This window comes from Arachis ipaensis, chromosome B1 (genome assembly GCF_059453495.1).
Source record: "Arachis ipaensis isolate K30076 ecotype BB chromosome B1, ASM5945349v1, whole genome shotgun sequence".
NCBI classification, from domain to species: domain Eukaryota; kingdom Viridiplantae; phylum Streptophyta; class Magnoliopsida; order Fabales; family Fabaceae; genus Arachis; species Arachis ipaensis.
Window position 1 is genome coordinate 68,758,889 of NC_142436.1, and position 9,443 is coordinate 68,768,331.

At 40.6% G+C, this 9,443-nt stretch overlaps 2 non-coding genes across 2 annotated transcripts; both read right to left on the bottom strand.

Annotated features, from left to right (window-relative positions):
- Nucleotides 1-355: 355 nt before the first annotated feature.
- LOC148576938 (small nucleolar RNA R71) lies at nucleotides 356-463 on the bottom strand. Its single transcript, XR_015904133.1, has one exon. It is a non-coding gene; the product is annotated as a small nucleolar RNA R71 (small nucleolar RNA).
- Nucleotides 464-9,109: 8,646 nt separating this feature from the next.
- Nucleotides 9,110-9,216, bottom strand: LOC148576939 (small nucleolar RNA R71). The gene has a single exon (XR_015903417.1). It is a non-coding gene; the product is annotated as a small nucleolar RNA R71 (small nucleolar RNA).
- Between the last annotated feature and the right edge of the window lie 227 nt (nucleotides 9,217-9,443).

Genomic DNA, 9,443 nt, shown 5'->3' on the forward strand with positions numbered 1-9,443 from the left:
CTCCTACATCAACCCAAATCCAGGAAACTGTGGCAGCAGCATTCTCAAACCAACAATTCATGCTAACAACTTTGAGTTGAAACCTCAACTCATCACACTTGTTCAGAATAATTGTTCATATGCAGGGGGAGCCCAAGAGGACCTAAACCAACATCTCACTACATTCTTGAGGATTTACGACACTGTAAAGTCCAATGGTGTACATCCTGACACTTACAAGCTACTTTTGTTCCCTTTCTCACTCAGAGACAAGGCGGCAAAGTGGTTAGAAGCATTCCCCAAGGAGAGCTTAACAACTTGGGATGAAGTTGTAAAAAAATTTCTCGCAAGATTCTACCCTCCACAGAGATTCAATAGACTGAGAGCTGAGGTGCAGACCTTCAGACAGTAAGATGGTGAAACACTTTATGAAGCCTGGGATAGGTTCAAAGACTTGACAAGGAAGTGCCCTCCAGATATGTTTAACGAATGGGTTCAACTTCACATTTTCTATGAAGGGCTATCATATGAGGCAAAGAAGGCTGTGGACCATTCTTCAAGGGGTTCACTCAACAAGAAGAAAACCATTGAAGAAGCCATAGATGTCATAGAGACTATAGCTGAAAATGAATATTTCTATGCTTTAGAAAGATCTCAAAAGAAAGGAGTGCTGAAGCTAAATCCTATGGATGCCTTATTAGCACAAAACAAGATGATTGCAGCACAACTAGCAGCCCTAACAAAGAGGATGGAGACTGGCCAAGTCTCAGCTGTCCAAGCTCAAGCAGCACCACAATAAGAAGATACCCCAGAAGTTGAAACTGAATGGGAGCAGGCAAATTATGTGAATAATTCTTCTAGACCACCATATGACCCAAACTCCAAGACATATAACCTAGGTTGGAAGAACCACCCAAACTTTGGTTGGGAAAACCAACAAGGCCACAACCAAGACCGTAGCAAACCATACCAATCCAACTAATACAACAACCATAACTCCAACCATCAAGAAAGCAACAACAGACGCTACCACAATGCACAAAATACATTATACCACTCCACCCAACAACCACACAACAACCACCACCAAGAAACATCAACCTTGACCATACAGCCACGTGAAATCAAAAGAAATTTTGAAATAATAGAGGCTGTAATAGCACAAATGTCATCACAGCTGATAGGGGCCATTTCCAATGTTTTGGATAGACAAATACAGGCCAAAAGGAAGATGGATGCCAACCAAGAAGAGTGCAGATCAAACATAAAGAATCAAGGAGCAGCAATTTCAAAATTGGAGGCACAATTGGCAAGTTTATCTAAGAAAATTCCAATGCCCACACATACATTTTCCAGTGATACCATGGTCAACCCAAGAGGGGAATGCAAGGCAATCACACTTAGAAGTGAAAAAGTAGTAGAGGAGGCATCCTCAAATCAAAGCAATCAGGAAAAAGAAGCTGCAAAGGAGCCTGAAAACAAGAAAGAAGAAGAGACCCCTGTACCATCTTCATCCAAGTCAGTTCTAAAGCCTTATATTCCACAAGCACCCTATCCACAAAGGCTGAGGAAAGATGGAAGAGATAGCCAGTTCTCAAGGTTCCTAGAAATCTTCAAGAAGCTCCAAATCAACACCCTTTTGCTGAGGCATTAGAACAAATGCCCCTCTATGCAAAATTTTTAAAGGAGCTAATGACAAGAAAGAGGAATTGGGAAGAGAAGGAAACCATAGTGCTAACTGAGGAATGCAGTGCTATCATACAAAAGAAGCTTCTCTAGAAAATGAAAGACCCTGGGAGTTTTCAAATTCCATGAATCATAGGTGATATCACCATTGAAAAAGCATTGTGTGACTTAGGAGCTAGTATCAATCTCATGTCTCTGTCCATGATGAGAAGGATAAAGATTGATGAAGCCAAACCAACAAGGATGGCACTCCAATTGGCTAACAGAACATTCAAATTCCCTCATGGGGTAGTGGAGGATTTGTTGGTGAAAGTGGGAGAGTTTATTTTCCCAGCTGACTTTGTTGTGCTGGATATGAAAGAGGAAGCCAACACATCTATCATCCTAGGAAGGCTATTTTTAGCCACTGCTGGAGCCATTATTGATGTTCAAAAAGGAGAACTAGTCTTGAGGTTACATGAAGAGAAGATGGTCTTCAATGTCTTCAAGGCGATGAGTTATCCCAAAGAATCCATAGGAGAGTGCATGATAGTAGATACCATAGAAAAGATAGTTCAAGGCGTGTTGGAGGAAGAACAATGTGATGAGATTTTGGAGCTGGAACAACAAGCATCAGGTGGAGAGTTACCACAAGAGATCATGGAGAATTCAATCATGCTGAACCACAAGGATAACAAGTAGAGGCACCAAAACTGGAGCTGAAGACCCTTCTTCCAAGCTTGAAGTATGCATACTTGGGTGACAACAATACTTACCCAGTGATCATTAATTCAAGCTTAAGTAAGGAGCAAGAAGATGAGCTTCTCCAAGTGCTGAGACAACATAAAGATGCTATAGGATGGACACTTGCAGACTTAAAGGGAATTAGTCCTTCAATGTGCATGCACAAAGTCCTACTCGAAGAAGGAGCCAAGCCCTCAAGACAGCAACAAAGAAGGCTGAACCCAACCATGAATGAAGTGGTTCAAAAAGAGGTGCTGAAACTGTGGCAAGCTGGGGTGATTTACCCTATCTCAGACAGCCCTTGGGTAAGCCCGGTGCAAGTAGTCCTAAAGAAAAGAGGGATCACTGTTGTACCAAATGAGAAGAATGAGCTGATATCTACAAGAACAGTGACCGGTTGGCGCATGTGCATTGATTATAGGAAGCTTAATAAGGCCACCAGGAAAGATCACTTCCCCCTACCTTTCATGGATCAGATGCTTGAAAGATTGGCAGGACATGAGTATTATTGCTTCTTGGACGGTTATTCTGGCTACAACTAAATTGTTGTAGACCTCAAGGACCAAGAAAAAACCTCATTTACTTGTCCATATGGTGTTTTTGCTTATAGGAGAATGCCCTTTGGATTGTGCAATTCACCTGCAACATTCCAAAGGTGCATGCTCTCCATATTCTCAAACATGATTGAAAGATTCATTGAGGTATTTATGGATGACTTTTCTGTATTTGGTGATTCATATTCTAACTGCTTACACCACATAGCCTTGGTGCTAAAGAGGTGCCAAGAAACTAACCTTGTGTTGAACTGGGAGAAATGCCACTTTATGGTTACAGAGGGGGTAGTTCTTGGCCACAAGATCTCAAAAAGAGGCATAGAAGTGGACAAAGCCAAGGTGGAAGTGATTGAAAAGTTGCCCCCACCTTGCAATGTCAAAGCAGTTAGAAGTTTTCTAGGACATGCTGACTTCTATAGGAGGTTTATTAGAGACTTCTCCAAGGTTGCCAAACCTTTGAGAAACCTGCTTGTCTCTAATGTACCTTTTATTTTTTATAAAGAATGCATGCTAGCCTTTGAAGAGCTTAAGAACAAGTTCTCCTCTGCACCTATCATAGCACCACCCAACTGGGATCTACTATTTGAGTTGATGTGTGATGCATCCGACTTTGCTGTTGGTGTTGTCCTAGGATAGAGGAGGGACAAATTGGTGCATGTTATTTATTATGACAGCAAGGTCCTCAATGAGAATCAAAGAAACTATACCACTACAGAAAAAGAATTACTTGCCATTGTCTTTGCTTTCGATAAATTTAGATCACATCTTATTGGCTCCAAAGTAATTGTATTCATTGATCATGCAGCACTCAAATACTTGCTTACCAAACAAGAGTCCAAGCCCAGATTAATAAGGTGGATCCTGCTTCTCCAAGAGTTTGATATCGAAATTAAAGATAGGAGTGGAGCAGAGAACAAAGTAGCTGATCACCTCTCAAGAATCCCACAGGAAGAAGATGATGCATCCCAAATTGCAGTGAATGAGAGTTTCCCTGATGAGCAGTTGATGATGATCCAAGAAGCTCCCTGGTTTGCAGACATAGCAAATTTCAAGGTAGTTGGAGTGCTACCAACTAACATCAACAAACACATGAAGAGGAAGCTAATCAAGGATACTAAACACTACATTTGGGATGAACCCCTTTTTGTTCAAAAAGTGTGCTGATGGGATCTTGAGAAGGTGCATTTCCCATGAAGAAGGACAGGAAGTACTTTGGCAATGTCATGGCTCTACATACGGAGGCCATTTTAGTGGGAAAAGAACTGCAGCCAAGGTGCTACAATGTGGGTTCTATTGGCCAACCATGTTCAAGGATGCAAAGGAATTAGTATCAAGATGTGATGAATGCCAAAGGGCTAGCAATCTACCCAAGAAAATTGAGATGCCATAAAGGTTTATAATGGAGTTAGAATTGTTTGATGTGTGGGAAATTGATTTTATGGGACTCTTCCCATCCTCATACTCAAACAATTATATACTGGTGGCTGTAGATTATGTCTCAAAATGGGTAGAAGCCATAGCCACAGCAACAAATGACCACAAGGTTGTGATGAACTTCTTGAGGAGGAATATCTTCAGCAGATTTGGAGTGCCTAGAACTCTCATTAGTGATGGAGGATCACACTTCTGCAATAGGCCACTTGAAGCACTCCTCTCTAAATATGGAGTGAAACACAAAGTAGCAACTCCATACCATCCACAGACCAACGGACAAGCTGAGATATCAAACAGGGAGCTCAAAAGAATTCTTGAAAAAACTGTTAGAAGCTCAAGAAAGGATTGGTCTAGGAAACTGGATGATACATTATGGGCCTACAGGACAGCCTTCAAAACACCCATTGGGATGTCCCCATACCAATTGGTATTTGGCAAGGCTTGTCACTTACCAGTTGAGCTTGAACATAGAGCATTCTGGGCTCTAAAAATGTTGAATTTTGATGACCAAGCTGCTGGACAAAAGAGGCTAATACAACTCAATAAACTGGAGGAATTCAGAAATCAAGCCTATGATAATGCGAAAATTTATAAGGAAAACACAAAGAAGTGGCATGACCAAAAGATAGCTAGGAGAGAGTTCACAGAAGGGCAAAGAGTGTTGCTGTATAATTCTAGACTTAAGTTCCTCCCAGGGAAGCTTAAGTCTCGATGGTCTGGACCCTTCACCATCCTCAAAGTATCACCTTATGGTCATGTAGAGCTCATGGAGGACAAAGAAGGAAGAACATCAAGCTAATGACGTTAAAGAAGTGCTGGTTGGGAGGCACCCCAACACCTTATATCCTTTTGATTTACTGCTTTTTTAGAAGTAGCTTAAAACTTGTTAGTTTAGGTAGTTTAAGTCTCAGTTTAATGTTCTATTTCATTGCCTTATAGAAGTGAATTGAAGGTGGTAGATTAGGAAGTTTAAATTTCAGTTGTAGTAGTTAGAAAATCTCTACATTCAGTTTATTTTCTTTTTCTGAAAATGCAACTTGATGAACATACTTTCTGATGATGAGTAATTGGGCTAAAAACTAGCTAAAAAGCTAAGTTTGATGTGGCCACCACCATATGAAATCCCATCTAGCAAGCCCAATACCATCCAAATTGAAAGCGTTTAATAAGTTGGTAAGTGCATGAAAGTTGGTTTTAAATGTGTTCGGAAGGGGTTGGAAGCAAAGGAATGTGAAAAGATGAGATTTAATTCACCCTTATGAACACATTAAAAACCCAATGATGAACCAAATTTATTAGATATAATGGGATTAAGTTTGGTGTCCCAAGGGACACTCATCAGTTGCAACCTCATTCACTCATATTAAAAGGAATGTGGAGGATCCTTTTGTCATTACTGATGGGGTTTTCGGTTTCATTTTTCAGGAGAGAGAATAGGGCGCACATGATTAATAAGTCATCAAGAAGAGAGTCAAATTGTACTTGCACTTTGGAACTCAACACATGCAGGAAGCAAAGTGGGAAAAAGGATTGGCGCCTTTTCCCACGCTAGGTGCCACTCCCCAAGTGAGAAAACATTCAATTGCTTCCAATTCCCACCATTCAGACCACACTTTCCACCCCTATAAAAACCCCTTACTTTTTCCAACTCTCCCCCCCACTTCAAACCCCAGCTTCATATACGAAAAGAACCTCAAAATTCCCTCTTTCTTTTCATCTCCTTCCTCTTTTTCTTTACCTTTTTCTTCTACTTGATTAGGGACAATCAAGCCCTAAGTCTGGTGTTGGAGAAAAACTGTGTTTTGCTTGCTTTCTTGCAACTTTTCTCAATCTTCTTTAACCCTTCAAACACCTTTCTTCAGCCCAATGGCACTACGAAGAGCTTCATCAACAAAGAAAAGAAAGACCAAGGAACCAACCTCAGGGTCCTCAAGCCACAATGAGCACAAGTTCCTCTCTTCATTCAACCAAAACCAATTTTATGGTTGGGTGAGTGAGAGGCAAATTATCCCAGAAGTTGGGTTCCAATTGGGAAGGAAGGAACACCCTGAGATCAACAGGGAGATAAACAACAGAGGCTGGCCACTCTTGTGCAACCTACCAAGGAAGGTGGTAGAAAGCTTGGTGAGAGAGTTTTACGCCAATACTGTGCCTTAGCCAGGACAACCCTATGGCTATCCTAGCAATGTGAGAGGGAAATCCATTGACTATAGCCCCTCTAACATAGATAGGATGCTCATGGTAAGGCAAACAAGCTCCACTCGGAGCTATGAAGAAAGGATGAAGCAAGAAGACAAAGGATTTGATGAAATCCTCAATGAGATTTGTGTGTTGAATGTGCAATGGATTAGAGATAAAGATAGAAGACCCAACCAGCTGAGGAGGAGAGATTTGAGCTCCCAAGCTAGAGGGTGGCTGGATTTTGTGAGAAGATCTCTCAACCCTGCTTCGAACAATTCTGAGGTGACTGTGGAAAGAGTTGTGCTCATATACAGCATCATGAAAGGTGAGAATATAAATGTTGGGGAGATGATAGCTGATAAACCACTATTTTATGGTTTATCTTGTGTTTAATTGAGTGGTTTCATCAAGTCTTTACCCACTTATTCATATAATTTGCATGATTTTACAATCCCTTCCTAGTTTTGTTCTATGGTTGAAATCTTGCTTCCTAGAGATCTTTAATTTGTATATTTTAATTCTCCTTTATACCATTCGATGCCGTGATCCGTGTGTTAAGTGTTTCAGGCTTTATAGGGCAGGAATGGCTTATACAATGGAGAGGAAGCTTGCAAAAATAGAAGAAACACAAGAAACCAAGGAGATAACCAGCGAGCATCGACGCGCACGCATGGCTCACGCAAGCGCGCGATATGGAGAAATTTGCATCGACGCATGCGCGTGCCTGATGCATACGCGTAGATTGGAGTTTGCACAAAGACGCGCACGCATGACTGACGCGTACGCGTGACATGCGCGATCTACAGAAATAATAGAAAACGCTGGGGCAATTTCGAGCTGAGTTTTGACCCAGTTTCCGGACCAAAAATACATACTAGAGCCAGGGAACATGCAGAGACTTAATACAGATTCTCATTAGCATAGTTTTAGTTTTAGATCTGAAAATAGAGAGAAAATTACTCTTCCTCTAGGTTTTCTTTACATTCATAGTTTCATAGTTTATTGTTTTTGCTTTGGATATTGAAGAGTCATCATCTCCATTGAAGATACTATTCTAGTTTGTTTTCTTACTCTTTTACTATTCCATATTCTTAATTCTTGTTTAGAGTTATAATTGGATTATTTTTAGAATTTATTAATGCAAATTTAAAGGATTACTTTTACTTTTAATTAATTTTGAATTCCTATCTTATTTAAATTATCAAGTCTCTTTTCTACTCCAAACTCCCAATAACGAAGATGGTATCCATGTTGATGGAGTAGACTCCCAACTTGACATGGGGGTTGATTAAGAGGAGACACTTGAGTTGGAATGTTCAAGTGATTAGTTAAATTGGAAGTTGTTGGCTAATTCTGTATTTACTAATGCTAGACCTTCCCAGGGAGAGGACTAGGATTTGCGAATAAGAGTTAGCTCAATCACTTGACTTTCCTTTATTTAGTAAGGGTTAACTAAGTAAAAATAACAACCTCTTTACACTACACTTGAGAGAATTCCAACAAGGATAGAACTTCCGATTAATCATTCCCCCAGTCAAGGCCCTTTATTTAGAATATTATAAATATCTTTAATTTTCATTGCTTTAATTTACAATTATTTATTTGCTCATTGCCCAAACTCAAAATTACCCAGAAAACTCTTGATTAATAAATTAGCACCTCTTTGTCAACTCGTTGGGAGACGACCTGGGACTCATACTCCTAGTATTTTCATTCTAACTTTTTTGTGACAACCTTTCTAAATTGATGGAGCGGATTTCAGCTGGTTAAGAGCTATACTCGCAACGCTGTTCTTATATTATAATTTCTTAATTGGCCAACTTCCGCCCTCTCGTCAATTTTTGGCGCTGTTGCCGGGGAGTTGTAATTGTGTGCTAAATTATTAATTAGTGTACATATTTTTAATTTTTGCATATTTTATTTTATTTTATTATGATGAGCTGTATGTTTCTTTCATTGAATGACGCGTTCACTGCCTGATCCGAGCTTAAGCGCATTTGATCCTGAAATTGAAAGAACTCTTTTATGTATTAGACGGGCTCGGCATAGGCTAGCCTCTGAGGGTGGTGAAGTGATTATTATCAATTCACCAGTCATCTTCTGAGGGCGAATCTGAAGTGCCATCTGAGGAAGAAACAAGCTCTGTCTCTACTAATTCGGTTGATTTAGGCGCAGGTAACATGGCGGCACCCGGGAGGATTACTTTCCAGGAAGCTGGAGCCCCAGATTTTACACTGCAGCTGTATCAAGTGCATCACCCAACTTTGGCTACAGATTTTAAACTGAAAACTACACTAATCAATTTGATGCCCAAGTTTCATGGCTTACCTGCTCAGGAGCCTATCAAGCACCTAAGGGATTTTCAGACAGCCTGTTCTACTGTTAGGCGTCATGGTGCAAATGAAACTTCTATTCTGTTAACCACCTTCCCATTTTCTCTTGAGGAAAAGGTGAGGGAGTGGTACTACTCCCAACCTAAAGCAACTGTCACCAACTGGGATACGCTCAGGAGAGAATTCTTGGAAAAATACTTTCCAACTGAAGTTACAGATAGATTGAGGAAAGAGATCTCCTGCATTGTTCAGGGTGAATCAGAAACTCTTTATGAGTACTGGGAGCGCTTCAAGAATCTTTTGGACGTATGCCCCCATCATATGATTGACAAGTTGGTGTTGATCAGCTACTTCACTCAAGGCATGAAGCCTCGGGATAAGACTACACTAGATGGTGCTAGTAATGGTTCTCTGAAAAAGTACAAGACTGTAGATGAAGCATGGCAACTGATGAGCGATCTAGCTGAGTCCACTCAGAATCACAGGCACAGGAACATCCACTCAGAGACTGTTGTAGAGGTTTTCTTTAGCAGTGAGACTACTGCCGTTACAC